Source organism: Lissotriton helveticus, chromosome 4_1 (assembly GCF_964261635.1).
Source record: "Lissotriton helveticus chromosome 4_1, aLisHel1.1, whole genome shotgun sequence".
NCBI lineage: Eukaryota > Metazoa > Chordata > Amphibia > Caudata > Salamandridae > Lissotriton > Lissotriton helveticus.
The window spans coordinates 1,757,967,997-1,757,986,766 of record NC_136063.1 but is presented as its reverse complement, the minus strand read 5'-3'; positions in this window follow the sequence as shown (position 1 = coordinate 1,757,986,766).

The window sequence follows — 18,770 nt, the reverse complement described above, 5'->3', positions numbered from 1 at the left end:
AGGAACGCTTTATTCGGGGAATCAGTGCCAGGTTCTGTCCTTCCGATCTTAGAGTTCGGGGGGGAGTATACTTGGTCAGAAGAGGGCATAGCATGGGAGGAGAGGCAGTTTTCAGGATTTTAAATGCAGGGCATAAGGTCTTGAATTGAATCCTCTTTTCCACAGGAAGCCAGTGGAGTTTGGTGAGGGTTCTTGCCACCGACTGGAAGCAGGGGAGCCCTGTCAGGGCTCTAGCAGCTGCATTCTGTACACGCTGCAGTCGCCCCTTCTCCGTCTGGTTGGCCCCTAGGAACAAGGAGTTCGCGTAGTCCAGCCGCAAGGAAATGGCAGACTGCACCACGAGCTGACGTGTGGGGGGTCGAAAAATTTCAAGATTGGCTTGAGATTTCGCAGGATTCCAAAGCAAGTTGCAGCAACTTTCTTTGTATGGTAGACAAAATTCAACGAGGAGTCGATCCAGACTCCAAGGTTTTTTACTTCGCTTTTTGGCTCAGGGGGATTGCCAAGAATGTCCGGCCACCATTTATCACCCCAGGCTGAGGCTTCTTTACCTACCAACAGGACTTCAGTTTTTTCAGAGTTAAGCTGTAGGTAGTTAGCTGTCATCCATGTGGTTACTGCGGTAAGGCCCTGTCTGAAGTTGTGTGCCTTCACCCCGGATTCATCACTCAACATCACCACCAGCTGAGTGTCGTCCGCGTATGAGACTATAGACAGTTCCCATTGTTTAGTGACCTCAGCCATTGGTTGAACGTAGAGATTAAAAAGTGTCAGACTGAGCGCAGACCCCTGGGGCACACCCTGCTCAACTACTCGTTCTTTGGACGGAAACGGAGGGGTAGGATATATCAGTCAGAAATGATTTAAGCCACGCCAGGGCCTGTCCTGTAATCCCTGCCTCCTCCAGGCGATACAGCAGGACCTTGTGTGAGACAGTGTCGAAGGCAGCACTGAGGTCTAATAAAATCAGTGCTGCCGTCTGGCTGGAGTCCAAAATGGTCCGGAGGTGTTCCGTCACACTAAGGAGTGCTGTTTCGGTGCTGTGGCCAGCACGAAAGCCGTGTTGGGAGGCATCCAGAGTATTGTTGGAGCAGAGAAATTTTGTCAGGGTGATGTTGACATGGGACTCAGCCACCTTCGCTGGCCAGGGTAGCAGAGAAATTGGCCTAAAACTCTCCGGCCTAGTGGGATTCAAAATAGGTTTTTTAATGATGGGGGACACCCATGCCTGCTTCCATCTAGTGGTTAGTGTGGCTGTAGCGAATGAAGAGTTAATGATATTTCTTAGGCGATTGAGAACCAGAGTATCTGCTTCTCTGAATTGCGCTGGTTTTTGAGGGTCTGCCGGGGATCTTGATTTAATTTTCCCGCAGAGACTGAGAAATTCCTCTTGGCTCAGCTCGGGTATGGCCATAAGTATACGAGTTGTCTTATTATTGGTAGGGGTAAGGATAGGTGTATCTGGAAATGTAATGTAAATCTTACGGGCTTTGTCTATAAAGAAGGAGGCCAAATTCTCGCAAAGTGCGTGGGAAGCAGTTGTCCCCTCAACCACTTTTTTGGCACTCAGATCCTTAAGAATTTTAAAAATGACCTTAGAGGGATTCTGACTGTTGTTAATCTCAATGGCGTAAATTGCCGCAGGGGTCCTACAAATATGTCTATGATAATTTTTTTGTATACGGACATATTGGGTCTTAGGCCTTCCTCCATTTACGCTCAGCCACTTTACATTCTTTCCTAAGAGCAGTGAGCTCCTCATTAAACCACGGGCTGGACTCCTGGGAGCGTGCTCTGATCCAATCTGCTGGAATCAGCATATCCAGGGCCTGGTTTAGCCAGTTACAGAAATGTTCATATCCCTGTTCGGTGTTTTCACTGTTTTTAGGAGGGTTGGCTTTAAGTAGGGTATAGAAGTCTTCAAGTCGTAGCTTCCTCCAAGGGTGCTTTCTCACCCTTTGGGTCAGACTCGAGTTAGGTGTTTAATGAGTAGGTAAGGACATAATCACCAGCATTTGGTCAGTCCAGGTCATGGGAATTGGCACTTTTGCCGTTGCTTCTTCTAGGTTGGTAAAAATAGGGTCTAAGAGATGGCCTCCTTTATGGGTAGGGCCCTGTACCAGCTGGGAAAGCTGAAAAGCGGCTAGGTCGGCAAGCAGGCCACGAATCTTATTGTCCGTAATAAGGTCAAAATGAACGTTAAGGTCACCAAAGATGTTAAAATTGGCGGTCCCTAATACCAAGGAGCAAACTGTCTCTAGAAGAGCTTTAACAAAGCTACTGTCCTGCCCTGGAGGTCTATAAATCACGATTCCAGATAGAGTAAGGTGGGGGTTTATATTGATACTGTAGCGAGCGCATTCACTTCCCGCAATAATCAGTTTAGTGAACAGGCATGCGTAATGAGAGTTTGCCATCACCGCAATGCCTCCCCCCCCTGGTTTGCCTATTTAACAGGTAGATAGAATATCCTACAGGGGTAGCCAGGTTAGCAACTGCATTCATATCCTCTTGTATCCAAGTCTCCGTGAGGAACAGGATATCAAGGGAATATTCTTTAACAAGGTCATGGACTTCCATATAGTGTTTCGCTAGAGATCTTATGTTAAGCTGTGCTACCAAAATTTGTTGCTGGGGGCAGCCAGAGAGGAGAGATGGAAGAATGGTGGGTCTCGGAAGAGTGAATCCACAGGTACATTTTGAGGTGCCCCGTAAATGATAAGGTGATGTCCTAACGCATGGGGCTGTCGAGATGTTAAGATCTAGAAGGAATTCCCTTGAGTAGGTGTGTCTTTCCCCTTCCCTACTGCCAGGGTCCCTGGCGAGAGGCGACGTACTGGCGCGGACAGGCGCAGATGGGCTTGTCTAGGGCGCGTCTTCGGCGCACCATTGGCGTGCCCGCTGCGCGCTTTGATGGACATCCTACTTAAGTGGTAACAGGGCCCGTCTAACTGGTGCAGGATGCACAGCGGAAGTCCAGTCACTTCCGGTGTGCTCCTGTGTACAACTTACCTCCACAACAAACTGACCGAGTCAGCGGTGGAACGGGGAAGCAACGGTGAGTGAGTTTTAAAAAGTTGGCAAGTGAAACAGAAGTTTAAAATCACTAATGCTACACAGCAGTATCACAGCAATATCTCAGGAATACACAAATATTCAATCAAGCGATGCACGCGCGTCTCCTTACTCTTAATGTTAGCTGGGAGAGCGGGCTACTGCTGCTTAAATAGTGCCGGGACCCTAACTGGTGCAGGATGCACAGCGGAAGTCTAGTCACTTCCGGTGTCCTCCTGTGTACAACTTCCCTCCACAACAAACTGACCGAGTCAGTGGTGGAACGGGGAAGCAACGGTGAGTGAGTTTTAAAAAGTTGGCGAGTGAAACATGCTGTGATTGAGTTAGTTCATCAAGGAATCCACACATCTTTGGCCTGGCAGTCTTGGCAGACAGTAATTAGAATTACTCATAAATCAACCCAATTGTCATTATTATTAGAAGAAAATGAATGTTTTTTGTCTATAATTATCTTCAAAAATCAGAAAAAATGGAAAACAGGAATTATAGCCGCCCCGAGAGTGACCATAACCCGCTGGTCGCTAGCCTGAAACTTGATGGCAGTCAGAGGGGCAATAGGGACTCTGAATGTGCTACAGCGGAAGCTTTTTTAACAAATGACAAGCGCAGGGTTCGGTGGTGTAGAGTAGTTGATGACCCAGGATCACTAGATTTCATATCTCAGAAAGTCTCCTCCACCTTGTGTGCTTTCCAGGCCTTGGTTGACTCTGGGGACCACCTTGCACATATAAGTTTGCTTCATGAGCAGCTTTTTTATTTCATTAAAATCATTATTCTCCAAAAGCTACATACCTGGGAAAAAACCCGTCCCTATATCGAGGAATAACTGGTATAATAAATCTTGTCGGCAGACTTATAGCTTTTTAGTTAAAGCTGTAAGATCCCGGGTTCTAAGTGACATCAGGATAGCCAGGTTAGAATATAAAAAAGTCAAAAAAATTGCAAAGAAAGAATGGGATGACCATTATTGGTCTGAGCTCTTGGAGGCTAGCAAGGCCGGGAATCAGAATAAGTTCTGGCAGATTATCAAATGGGGTAGCTCCACAGACTCCCAAGTCCCAGTGAATTATGTGCCAGTGGAAGTTTGGGTTGATTACTTTGAATCACAGTTTAAGTGTCCTGACCTCACATCGGACATTGTTGTAGAATCTATACCCCTTATGCCACACAATCCATGTCTAACTTGTATGTTTACTAACAAGGATACAAACATTGCGTTGGGATCGGTTCAGGCAGGTAAGGCCCACGGCATGGACTGTATCCCTGCGGATTTATTTAAATATGACCCCTCGAATTGGGTGCCATACCTTACCATATTAGCTAACGCCATTGTAAATGGGGCTCCTATTCCGGATTCCTGGCGAGAGGCGGAAATCTTACCCATATTTAAAAAAGGGGATCGGTCCGTACCTGGGAATTATCGCCCCATCGGCTTAATAGACGCAACACAGAACATTTTTGCGAGGATGGTGTTGTCCAGAATACATGCTTGGATGGGTCTTGAGAATGTTTTATCTCCCATGCAGGCTGGGTTTAGACCCTGTGTCAGTACCATCGACCAGGTGCTTAGATTTTTATTAATCTATTGGAAGGGTGTTACCCTGGGTGGAGGAGTTATCTATGCGGCATTGGTAGATCTCAAGTCAGCTTTCCATCTCGTCCCAAGACATAAGTTATGGGACGCCTTGAGAACTATGGGAATGCCGCATGATTTGCTGTATATCATCATACGACTTCACGAGGGCAATTTTGTCCAGGTAAGATGGGGCATGCAGGAGGAGGTCACCAAGAAACGCCCCGGCCCTAGGCAGAGATAAATTTCCACGTCTTATCTTTGCAGATGACACCCTCATCCTCTCTAAAACGCAGAAGGGGCTCTAAACTGCCTTAGATAGATTTGAGGTATTCTGTATACACAATGACCTTCAGGTTAACGTAAGCAAAACTAAATTTATGGTGCTTACCAAAAGCAAGCCATTGAAGGGTAGGGTTAGCATGAATGGTCAAGTGTTAGAGCAGGTGGAGTCCATTACCTACCTCGGGATGGTTTTGGAAAGTATGCTTAGATGGAAAGCGCAGTTTAATGAACTTTCCTTAAAGTTTGCTCAATTGACCAGGTGTTTAATTAAGGAGCAGAGATCCTCTCTCACGAAAAGGATTGGTCCAGTACTAAAAGCATATAACGCAAAATAAGTTTGGCCATTTTGTATGGTGCGGACTTCTGGGGCCATGCGGATCTCTACGCTTTGGTCAAGATTCAATATAAATTTTTGCGCAACTTGGTTGGCCTGCCCCCATCTAGTTCTATGATACCTTTGCTAACTGACTTAGGCTGCCATTCTATTGATGATGTTGCCCGGTTTAGGACTGTTGCTTTGTGGAGGAGAATATGGACAACCCCCGAACTAGCCCGATTTGCTAATAATATTTGCTGAGCTAAGATCCATACTAGGCTCAGGTAACATCCCTTGGTTTAGAACTGTAAGATCCATCCTGGAAAATATGGGCCTTGGCCAACTTTGGCATGTGCCTGACATTAGTATTTTTCCTTCAAAAAGGGATTTTAAAGCATTATATTGGGCGTCCCTTCGAAACAAACTTGTTATTCAGTCCAACCTTCCCACTTTGACCGGTAGATTTCTGACACACAAATTGGATCCTTCATTGGAGGATTATTGGGATCTTATCACGAAGAGTAGCGACCGAAAATTATACCATCAATTTAGAATTGGGTCGCTGCCAGTAAGATCCTTTACATCCAAATGGCGGGGCAGTCTAATGAATTTTGTCCTTGGTGTAGGGACCTAAAAGAAACCATAGGCCACGTTTTTTTGTTTGCCCAGCCTACAGATCGCCCCGGCTAAAGTGGTTGAAACCAATTTGTAAAACCTTGGGAACCCGGGTGGCGCAGGACGCAGTTTGGCTGTTGAGGACCAATACATCTGAACTTGTGGCAATTTCGGTTGCCAAATTTCTGGGGTGGATGTGGATTATTAGAGTAGGCACCCATATGTTAAGTGATTGAATCAATGGTTTTACTATTATCTCTTCTTCTTACGTCTTTTCTCTGATTTAATACAGTTTTATTGATTGCGGTTATTTATGATGTATTTTATCATGTCTTATGTGATAATATCGTGGTATTTTTATATTACATTTTATTCTCTTGTGGTATACCCTGTTAAGGATGTCTTTTATGATGAAATATTCAAATAGTGACGTTTGAACTTGAACTTGAAAACAGGAAGATTTAATTATAATATACAGTTGACAGCAGAGACTAACCATTTTGTTGTTTACACTATCATCAGATTTTTAAAACTTGCTGCAGCAAGGGCAGCAGTGCACAGTAAAACAAAAACGCGACCATTTAAAAAAATCATTCATACTTTAAAAGTATGAAATCTTTATTCCCCAAACAAATCTAAAAACTACCAAACCCACAAGTGGCCCACCGCTCATCCTAACCCCAGCCAATGTCCAAGTAGTGTCCAAGAGTAGTTAAAAAACAAATTGTCCATAAATAAATCAAAACCCGACAATGTCCCAACTCTTAAAAACAGTTTTTAAAAAGGGATTGAAGTAGGCATTAATGGTGGGCTAGGAGCTTCTTCAGGTGCCTGGCTTTAATATCATGGTCAAGGCTGATTTGCATATAGCTGGGTCTGTACTCAGGTGGCGAAGTGAGCTAAAGAATGATGATGAATTCAACCCAGATCTGTGCCTGGGGGAGTGTCTGAAAAGTTTCAGCGTTTCTTTCACCACCTGCTTGTGTTTGCTTTGTTCACCCTAAGTTGGGAGGGTATGCCCAGACGTGGGTGCCTTGCTCACTTTGCCACTGGATTCAAGCTAGCCTGGCTTATGAGGGGTGTTACCCGGAAACCGGTCCCAGGATGCTTGTTTACGGTTTAGGGAAGACCTGGCTTGGCAGTTCGGGCTGGACTGTTCCCTTGTGGCACAGGGTCAAGACGTATAGGCAAATGGCTGGGTCTGATCTTAGGTGGCAGAGTGAGCTATAGACAATGATTGATTTAACCCAGATCTGTGCCTGGGGGTGAGTGTCTGAAAAATATCACACTCCACCCATCATCTCCTAGTGTTGGCTTCAATATTCGCCAGCCTCAGCATGATGCAGCACTCAAATCAGTGGAAATTAGGGGTAGCAGAAGTGATGTTGGAATGGTGGCGAGGGCCCATTGGACCGCAGTGAGGGCGTGGTGTTGCTTTTGTGATGGCCTGGTTGGGGCCCATGGGCATCTGCAGCAGGTTCTGCCTCCTCATCCCCCAAGTCCACCAGCCACCTGTACTCGGCACTTAGGACCTCCAGTTTCCACTGCTGGCTGCAATCTCCTGCCAGCTAGGTGGTTTTGGATCAGCAGGAGTAGCTACATATCAAAAAGGAAAAAAGACAAATTGTAAACAATGTTCTTAGCAAAAGATATAAAATATTATGCCATGGGAATGGAGGGAGGGAGTAATTGATGGCGGGTGGGTAGGAAGGATACACAATAAGTTGCGTTTGAAAACAACTGTGAGCCAAGGGAGGAGTCTGAAAAACCACCTCCTAAACCCTTTGAATCAAACAAATCTCAGAAAAATGATTTCAGGCTAGTAAAGGTGAGATGAACACTACTACAGAGGTGCAACCTAGTACCTTGTTTGTTCTCCTTCACAAGACTTTTTCCATTCATTATTGCATTGTTCTTCTAGTATTTCATTTTTTATTCTTCACTCTTGGCTTTGCTACTCACCACTATTTAAATGTTACATTCTCTCAATCCACTCTTCACCATTAAAACCATCAATCCATCTTTACAGCCATCCATCCACACATAGATCTCTGTGCCACTCTAGTCTCAACAAACCTTTTAGCAACATATATTTGTAATTTGCCCACCCGTGCGTCCTAAGTTTGTTTCAATCAAAGTAAACCACTACAGGATTCTAAGCACCTACCCAGGCAGTGATCATTTCCCACATTAACTTTCTCCCACCCAGGCGGCTTCCCACCTGTGTACCTTTCATCCATCCTTCACCTACCCATGAGTCCTAGCTATCAGCCACCCGTAGTATATCAAATCAGGTGCTTTAACCCATGCATCGTTCTCTTTCCCTAATATGTATTACCTTTACCCATCCTTTCTCCTTCCATCCTTCTTTCCCTTTTCCATCAACCTATAGTTAAAGGTTTTGTTCATGAAACATTTTCTGCTGAGTTGAAAATAGGAGCAGCCATGTTGCTCACAAGTCAACAACACTACACCTTTACAGTTAGTATATAATTAATTGTCAATAAGCAAGCAATAGGACTTACCACCAACCGTCACTGCCACTTGCTCACCCCCTTCCACTGCTGCATCTGTAGACTGGCTGGCGCCGTCACTGCTGTCCCAGGCACTGGTGCTTGGTGCAGCTAGAAAAAAAAATTACACAATTTCCTAGATGGCAAATACGCCTCCCCATATTAATTTTTATATCGCAAACTACTCCACACACATCATTCACTACAATTTGGATACATTGGAGGCAGTATGTTATATCAAAAATATCAGGTTGGGTATTTTGTTGGTGGCAATTTCTAAAAACGCCTCAAGACAAGTTGTTAAGGAGTGGCTGGAGCTATTGATGAATCTGATGTTTTTAGAAAAAAATTGCATATGGCCTTGGTTTGCAAATGCAATGGAGCCATCCTTCTTGTACTTCCTCCCAGACATGGTGCACAGTCAGCAGTTCAACAACTAGTGCTAACAATACTAGGCCTAGATAAAAAGACACAACTTTGGGGTGTCCAACGTGACACTGGCCACTCTCTTGTTATACTGATTGAGCCTTTTCATCTCCACAAACATGCACAAAATGCCTTACTTGGGCAATGGGCATACAATATGCACTGCAGAGGAGTTGTAGTAGTAGTATGTGACCAATGGGTTCTCTGAGTCTTAGAGTATCACCACTAGGCAGTCTACAACATTAAGGGAGAGGGAAGGCTGACTGACAAAGCAGAAAAAGGCTGCAGACAGACTAGTAACTACAGACTAGAGACAGTTTGAATTAAAGTACAGACACTTGAAATAAAGAAAATATGTAAATAGGATAATGCAGGGTAAACAAGACTTTAGAAACCAATAGAACCAAGAGGATTTGGTAAAAAAAATAGGTAGACATTTTTCAAAAAGGAGTGGAAAAGTTAGGGGAATCATTATATAAATATGAACACCAGGACGACTGACTGGAACCAGCAAAGCCATCGGCCAAGGAACTCTGGGAGGCACCATCAGCTCCATGACCATCACCCACTTCAGCCCTCTTCTTGCCCCTGGATGCTGTTGTAAGACATAAAAACAAAAAATGATTGGTGGTAAATACATTTCTCTCCAAAATATTTTTTCACAGGCAAAAGCAATCGTAATAACATTGAACTTTTCTAAATCTGATCGTCTAGTAGTACCATATCGCAGGCCATCAAATCCAATTCCAAATGTCCAAAACCTATCTACCTAGCCCTATTCCAAATTTAGTAAACTACATTTTGAAATTACTAATGATAAATTAAAACAAATTAGGTTTGCTTCTTCTCAAATCTCATTCGCAATCTCTCAACCTCTTTTGAAGGGCCAATTCACTGAGGGCCATATTAATTATTATGACGATGTCGGGAGACGCCGTAGCGGTTGAGGAACCACCCGACCTTAGGTTGGTGGTCACGACCGCACTATTAAGAATTGATGCGTTCGCCCATAGGCCATAGGGCAGTCAAAAACCTCCATTTGTAAATGGAAACTTGTGCAGCAGGTGTAAAAGGCCCACAGCACAAGCTTACATTGAAAAATGGATGTTGTTGTTCACAAACATCCCTGCACTGTCCTTGTGGTATGCACCATGCAGTTATGAAATAACCAAAAACTAATTACAGAACTTCTTACATAATCAACAATAATCACATCAGCCCAAGCAAGCGCCAACACGTTTGATAGGTTATGTAGCACCAAGTACGCTAAGCACCTGTCTAGAATAACTATCACATAATATTGAAGCATGTGAGCTGCATGCTTCCTATTACTTAGGGAAACAATATTAGCTATAGCATAACATGATTATTACTTAGCTACTCACCTAGTACCGTGACCTCAACCCCTAGCAGGTCCATCAGGCCCTGTTCTCGGTTCAAGATGCTGACCAGTAATGCGTCAACTAGTGTTGGGAGCACCAGACCCCAGAGCAGCAGTACATTGTCCGGAATACCCTCGCCCAGAGCTGCTGCCACTCCTGCATCCCGTACCCAGAACCAGGCCTGATGCCAGGAAAGAGGGGAGGTGGCGCTGGATATAAAAAAAAAACTGGTGTCTCACAACACAGGGTATGGCTCTGATCAGCAAGGCTGAGCCTATAAGCAGAACAACAAAAAACTTGTCTGTACTGATCCTTATTCTAAGGAAGAATCGTCAATGGAACAACAACTAAATTATTGTCCACCTCCTCAACATTTATTCAAAAATATATTTTTTTATTTTTCAAAATTCGTTTTGTTTTTCACATTTATCATATAATTCGACAATTATCAACATTATGACACAAAACCAAAGAAACACCAAATGAACTAACAAAACAATAAATGACTTTGGGTCAGTACACAAATGGAACACAACATCAAAGACAACTTACTAACATACAAGACATAGAACACACAACATATAACCAAATGGTCTTTTACGTTCGGGACATTTTTAAATATGGTTCATCAGTCAAGGAAAAACCAAGAAAACAGTGTGGAATTTTAAACAAACAAATTTCTGCAGTGTGCCAGTTTATGAACGTTATTTCACAGATCATTAAACCTGGCAGAAAACGTCTTCACATTAGACACACTTGTTTGACAAAAAAAGACCAAAAAGGTTGACTTGTTTCGAAACCCGTGGGTTGTTGGCTGGGGGTTCTCTTCATGACCAGTCACTAAAAAGACAATAATCAATAAAGATGTTGTAGAACCATATTCTTCTGTGTGTACGCTATTACTAACACTATACTTTTCACATCACCTGAGCAACACGTTCCGGTGCGCCTAGCTTACCTAATTAGCTAAATCAGCCGATTTCACGTTTAGACTTAAATCCATTGGTGGCTTATCAAACTTCTCTGACAAAACATAAAAAAAACACAAACAAACACAACAATGTCATTTCATTTCAGGCACGTCATGTCATGAAAGTCGTGATTGGGATAAAACTCTCCACTACTTACTTAATGTGAGTAGAGCCTGCGGGACTTCATAAGAACTTTAAGGTTGCATGGTGTGACCTAAAATGCAATAAAGGCAGTATGAATAACGGTGAAGTTGAGAAACTACTCATTTAATAGTTGACTGGCCAAATATTTCGTTCAAAAATACCTTATGTTAATATCTTTGGGTTGTAAGGTCGGGACGGCCTTGAGGTGGGACCAATTCCCTAAAAGAAACAATGATTGTTGTTTCAGTTCCAAATGCTAAATAGGTTTGGTGCTTAGATGATCTGTCTCTATCTCACTGTTGTGATAAACACAAGGATGCCATGATTCAATAGCGATGTATGCACGGTTACCTTAAACTTGGAACTGGCTTCTCAAATCTATTTCGTATGTCTGGGCTTGATCGCGGTCAAGCTGTACTCCGTGTTCTTCCGCTTCAGATGTTTAAGCACTTCCGGATGTGTCTTCCTGCAGTGCAGGTGGCTAGTTAGCCATCACATGACTGAGTTGTCTTCTCGCCACATGATTGGCTGGATAATCATAGCGGTTCCGTTGTTGGATGGGAATTGTGGTTTCTAGCGTCTTTTCCAACATCAATGAACCTTTATTGGAACTCTATACACCAAGTTTTATGATTCCCTTTCTTTTCAATGTGAAGGTAACCAAGCTTTGTTCTGCTGCTTGTTGCAAAATGCACGGGAAGTCTCCTTGTTCGCAAAGGCGAATTGTTTGAACACTAGATTTATGAACCAACACTGCCACCTCCATCTTGGAAAACAGGGCACGAGGCAGCACCCCTGCCTGATGCCGCCTTCCTCAAGGAAGGCAGCTGCTACTTGCATGCCTTGATGCGCCCTTATCTGCCATGGGGTGGGGGAAAGAGAGGAAAAAAGGGGAAAAAGAAGGAAGGAAGGAAATAAGGAAGTAGTAAAGCTAAAAAATAGAAAAAGTACAACGCTAATGCAAAAACACACAAAAAAGAAAAAAAAATACACACTTAGGCAGACAGAGGGTAAGATAATATATTAAAAAGATGGGGAAAAGTTTTAAAAGCCAAGAATTACAGAGATTAAGGAAGGGTAAAAAGTAGTCCCCACCATCACAAACAGAGTAAGAAACAAGATGGTTTCTCCCATGCACGACTGCGTGGTGAAGTTTGTGCGATATTTCCACCCAAACACGCAATCCGCATTGACGTACGTTGAGGCCAGGACCATAAGCGCAGGAAAACCATAGTTGGGCACCTTTGTTTTTGATCCCAGGTTTGCAGACATCTAGGGGAACCTGAAAACTAGACACCCCTGGGGGTCCAGGAAGGTGTGGCTTGCATTGATCCCCCAACATTTTCCTTCCCAGAATCTGGTGCAAACCTCAAATTTAGCAAAAAAGTCAAATTTTCCTCAAATATCTGTGTGGGAAAGTTGTAGGATCATCGCATGGTACACATTTCCTACCACTCAGCGTTTGCCTCAGTCTCCCAATAAAATGATCCTTTCTCATGTGGATGGGCCAAGTGCCAATGACTTGGAAGGGCCAAAACCAGTAGAGATTGAAAAGGGGCCCATAACAGGTCCTTAGGGCAGTTTGTTTATATGTTTTTAGGCTGATGCTACTTTGGGCATGTTAGATCTGGGGGTCTCTAGTTGGCAGAGGTAGGTACCACTGTCCAAATAGGGACCCTTGCTTCTAGTCAGGGCAAGGAGATAACCCTCTGAGATAACCCCTGCTCACCCTCTAGGTAGCTTGGCACGAGCAGTCTAGGCTAACCAGAGGCAATGCGTAAAGTATTTGTACCAACACTCACAGTAACACAGTAAAAACACCACAAACTGACTCCACAACAGTTTAGAAAAATAAAGGTATTTTTAATCTAAACTACACAAGACCAAAACGACAAAAATCCAACATACACAGTTCAAGAATATGGTTTCAAAAAGAGTTCTTAAGGTTGCGTTAAAGTTCTTCAAGTTGCGGTAAAATAAACCACAGATGCGTGAAAAGTTCACCGTTGCGTCACGTTTACTCACAGTACCTTTAGTTGCAACAAAGTTCCAAAAGCAGAAGCTGGTGCGGTGGAAAACAAGCGATGCGTTGCTCCTGAGACCATGGGGAGGCGATGCGACAGCCCCGCTGCAGCAGCGGGCGTGTTGTGACGAATCCGGTCTGTATGGGGAGGAAGGCCACTTGTATGGATTCCGGTGCGTAGGTTCCGTGATAGTCTGTTCTCGCAAAGGCACGATGCGACGATCTCGTAGGGGCTGCGACGATCTCCGGGGCGACGATGCGCGGTCCAGCGGGGATCCTCTCTCTCGCAGCTCCTCGATGCGTTGATTCTGCGACGACACTCGCAGCGACGTGATGCGACCCGCAAGCAAGCGGTGCGGCGATCTCACCCAACGACGACAGGCTCTGCGACGATACTCGCAGCGATGTTCAATTCTCCCTCACCGGTCTGGTGCATCCCGCAAACGAAGGATGCGACGGCTCTGGCAGCGGCGTCAGGCGCTGCGACGATCTCGACCTCCGTAGCGGCGGGAAACTTCTCGCACTGTCGGGGATGCGCTCCGCAAGCTAGCGATGCGACACTTTTCAAGTTCAAAAGTCACTCAAGCTCAGTTTCAAGCTTCCCAGCTCAGGTACAACCTCCAGAGGCCCCACAACTGGATCAAGCACTCTAGGAAGGACAGAACTCTCTCAGCAGAGTTCAGGGAAGCTGGGGGTGAAGTCCTTTTGTTCCTGAGACTTCAAAACAGGGAGCCAGCTCTTCTCAGGCCCTTGGAGATTCCTTCAAGCAAGGGGACACAGCACAAAGCAAAGTCCTTCCCCTCTCCTTGGCAGCAAAGCAACAGGTCAGTCCAGCAGAGCAACAGCAGGACAATCTTCCTTCTTCAGTTTCAGCTTTCTCCTTGGCAGAGGTTCCTTCTTGATTTCCAGGATGATCTAATTTTCTGTTGTCAGGGGTCCTGTACTTATACCCCTAAAGTCTTTGTTCTCTTGGTGCATGTGGGCCCTGAGCCCGGTCTAAACCAGTTCTGGGTGGATCCTGAGCACTTTGTTTTGCTGGCTGCATCTTTCCTTTCAGAGTGAGGGGCAGGGTCCTCAGCCGCCCAGCAGGGGGGTGGAGCCAGCATTGTGGAAGGCAGGCACAGTCCTATTCAGCCCAGGTGCTAACTCCTCCCACCACTCCAGTTGCAACTGCAGTCATTCAGCCTAGTGCTGACTCATCCATCCTGCTGGGGAATTCCCCAGCCCCTTTCACTCACAAACCAGACAGTCAATACACAAACAGCCCAAGGCACACAGAAGGGTTAGACAAGAGAACAGCAACTTTCTAAAAGTGCTGTTCTCAAACACAGGATCTAAAAACAATCTTTCCTAAAAGATGTGTTATTAAATTCTGAGTTCAGGGATACTAGATACTTATGTCCTATCTTGTTCCTATGAGAAGAAATGCTGTTAACCACTGTAGCCAGCATCCCCCATGTTAATCTATGGAGCAAGATAACCTTACAATAGTGAAAAACGAAAATGGCTGTAAATTAACTACCAGAACATGTTACCTGCACCAGTACATGCTCTACCTTTCACATACACTGCACCCTGCCCAGGGGGGTACCTTGGGCCTTCCATAGGGGTGGCTGATGTGCACAAAAAGGGAAGGGTTAGGCCTGGTCAGTGGGGACACTGACCAGGAGGACATGGCAGTTCTAAACTGCCCATAGGCACTGCAGTGGCAGGCCTGAGACACCATTTTAGAGCTACTCCTGTGGGTGGCACAATCAGTGCTGCAGGCCCACTAGTAGCATTTGTCATCACCTGCCCTGGCACACCCAGTGCACTTTACTAGGGACTTCATGGTGATACAAATATGCCAAACATGTATATTCAATCAGAATTACAATTTACACAGGGAGCACTTACACTCTGGCACTGATCAGCAGTGGCAGAGTGTCCAAAGCATCTAAACCAGCAAAAACGAAATCCTGCACAGCATCAAAAATACAGGAGGTAGAGGCAAAAAGATAGGGGAAACCACGCCAAAGATGCCAGGTCTAACAGGGCACCCACACAAGTGAGGTATCATTTTTCTCAGGAGACCAAGGTGAACACTGGATGGTAGGAAATTTGTGCCTGTATGGTGATCCTACAACTTACCCACCCAGAAATGTGAAGGAAATTTGAAAATGCTGCGGGATCCATGCAAGCCACACCACCAGCCAGGAGTCAGTACATGCACACCACCATCCATGCACACCACCAGTCAAGTGCCATCGAGGCACAACGCCAGCCAAGTGGCATCCAAACACCACACCAGCTAAGTGCCATCAATGTACACCGACAGCCAAGCTCCATCCACGTACACCACCAGCCAAATAGTATCCATGCACATAGTCAACCAAGCACTATCCAAGCACACCACCAGCTAAGCACCAACCACACACTCAACCAGCCCAGCACCATCCACGCACACTGCCACCCAAGCACCGGTCCACGTACACCTCCATCAAGTGCCCCTTCATACACACCACCAGCCAAGTACCAATCTACACACCCCACTATCAATCGCAAGTCAAAACACACCATCAGCCAAGTGCAGTTCCACACAAACACTGCCAGCAAAATGCCAGCCAAAGGTTAGCACACACAGGCTGTCAGCCAAAATCCAGTTCACACGCTCAAAAACTCTCCCTGGTTTCCAGTCATTTTTGTGCCCCCACTTCCGGGCAAATGAGACTAAAAATATTGCTAAAACAGACAAAGTGTTTGCCTAAAAAAAGGGGAGTGAACGTTGTCTATGGGGCTTATCCCTGACATGCCCAGAAACATATTCCATGGTGCCTAGTGGGCTATATGCCCCCCAGGGGGGCAAATAAGTGGCTATTGCCCTGATCTACTTTCCGGGGAGGCAGAACATTTTTTTGAGGGATGGGCCAAGCCCATCCTCTGCAGTCCCCACCCCTATGTATAATAAAAAACATCATCACTGGACCCCAGTGTGCTTTCTGCGCCCCTGGAGGGGAGATACGGCGCTATTGCCCCATCTGCCTCCCAAAGGTGCAGAAAGACTGTGGCAATTTCTTAGGGGTGTGGGGGCCCATTTTGGGGAGCACCAAACCCAAAAAACATAAAAGAATCTCTGGTGCCTAATGTTCTTTCTGTCTCCCCGGGGGCCGATCGAGGGCTCTTGCCCTCATCTGCCTCCCAGGGGAGAAGAGAGACTGTGGAATTTTGAGATATAAATCCCTGGTGACTAGTTTGCTTTCTGCCCCCCCCCCCGCGCAGATTGCAGGCTATGGGGGGCAGAAAGACTGAATATGCCCCACAATCATTGGGTGGAGTAAAGGCCCTTGCCCAAGGGGCCGCTTCCCCCTCACTGGTGTCGTGGGTGGATCCTTGCTTGGGGATCACCCTCCAGTGGCGATCCCCAAGCAGGATCCACTAGGAAGGGATAACATTGGGGGGAGATTCTCCCCTTTTCAACAAAACCTTTCTAGTCTGCCTATGTGCTCGGGTGGGGGCTGAGATAGCCCCCTGAGCACGTAGGCAGTGAAAGTGAAATTAGCCTATCGCTCACTTCAACTTCGGTTTCAGTGAAATGACGTCAGTGTAACATGCACGCTTATTGGCATTTCACTGAAACAATCCAAAGAGTCTCGGAGCTGGGGAAGCCCTCCCCAAGCTCCCAAGCTCCCAAGGCTGTACTGGATTGAAAGAAATCAATCTGGTGCCCGCACCAGAGGGATTTCAAGTGACATGTATGCGGACGACATGGAAGGGGCTAAGAAATAATATATTAATAAAGAAAATAGAGTGACATTTTGGATAGTGTAACTTTTTGCTGACAGGGTTCTGAATTTGCAGCTTTTATTTTCATCCACTAGGGAGAATTAATTGGTAGATGCTTGCATCAAGGATAGGATTGCAGGGGCATTTTTGGCAGTGGTGTTGATTAATGGTCCAGGACCATCACTGTCATTGTGGCAATTTTTTTACCAGCAGTGATAGAAAGATGAGATGCTGTATTTATTTTTCTTATTTGAAAAACTGAGCTACGTAATATGGGACCTAGAACTCATTGTCTTTCAAATGCAAGCTTTGAAACCATTGACAAACATTTAATAGGAATGCTTGACCATGTGAAATATATACACATGTGGATATATACAGAGAGGGGAGGAGGAGAGGAAGAGATGTAATGTAAAAGGATGTGTAGAGTGCGCAATATTCACCCATGATGGTCTCTAGGTGCTGAGTAAGTGCGGAAGGTCAGGGGCATCCATCAAGAGCCAGGTCTTCAGTTTCGTGTGGAATTTTGTGAGCATGGTGGTTGTTCTTATGTTCTGGGGAGGGCATTCTAGGGGCCTCATTTAAGAGAACTGATGCATCACTGCGTGAAAGCAGCGATGCGTCACTTCTCAGTGCGCACTCCTTGCGTCATGATTGATGCGTCATATTTATAATATGACGCATCATGTCGCAAGGAGTTACAGATACGTCAGTATTTCTGACGTATCTGTAAGCGCAAAAGTGACGCATTGCTGGAGTGTGTCACAAAAGTGACGCAACTCCATCAATGCTTCCTTTCACATAGGGAAAGCCCAATGTGAAAGGGCCTGTGTCAGTCTTACGCCTGCTGTGAGGCAGGCGCAAGATTTTGACGCAACAGCGTCCTAGAAGTGACGCAGTGAAATCCCATAAATTTCATTGCGTCACTTCTACGAGGCTTTTTGCGGGGGAACGCCCCCCCTGCATACATTATACCTGGCGCAGGTATAATGTAGCGCAGGGGTTTACAAAGTGACGCATCTGCTTGGATGCGTCACTTTGTAAATAGTGCGCAACAGGAGGCATGTTTTACGCCGCCGATGCGTCACAAAAAGTGACGCATCGTAAGCGCAAAACTGACGCACAGCCTCATAAATGAGGCCCTAGGTCTTTGCAACTATATAGGAAAATGAGCAGCTTTCTGACCTACTTCTGCGAATTCGGAGTGCATGTGTGAGCGAGAGCAGGGTAGATTGGAGATTCAGGGATAGCAGTTGGAAGTGCAGACAACGGTTGAGGTATGCAGGTCCCTCTGGTAGCGCTTTGAAGAAGGGGGCAGGATGTGGGTGAGTGGGGTAGGTTGAGAACCATAACCAGAGAGATAAGGGACTGGAGAAAAAGGGAAAAATATTAACTGTGTAATGTGGCCCTTAATTCAAACAAATGAAACACAGTGCCATTTTAAACCACAAGGATGAAGGTTTCATGAAGAGGCTGTTGATATAAATGTTGATATGACCAGAACTGAAAGAATTGTTCTTTCTGTGCTTGCTCTATTGCAGCATAAACATATATTTACAACAGTAAAAATAATGCGGAGTGCAAAGGAAATGTTGTTTCTAGCTCGAATGTATCAAAATAATGCTGTAAAAAAGTATGCTACTTAATTTTAAATGTTGTGCCTTATAAAACCGTTAATGCAGGCA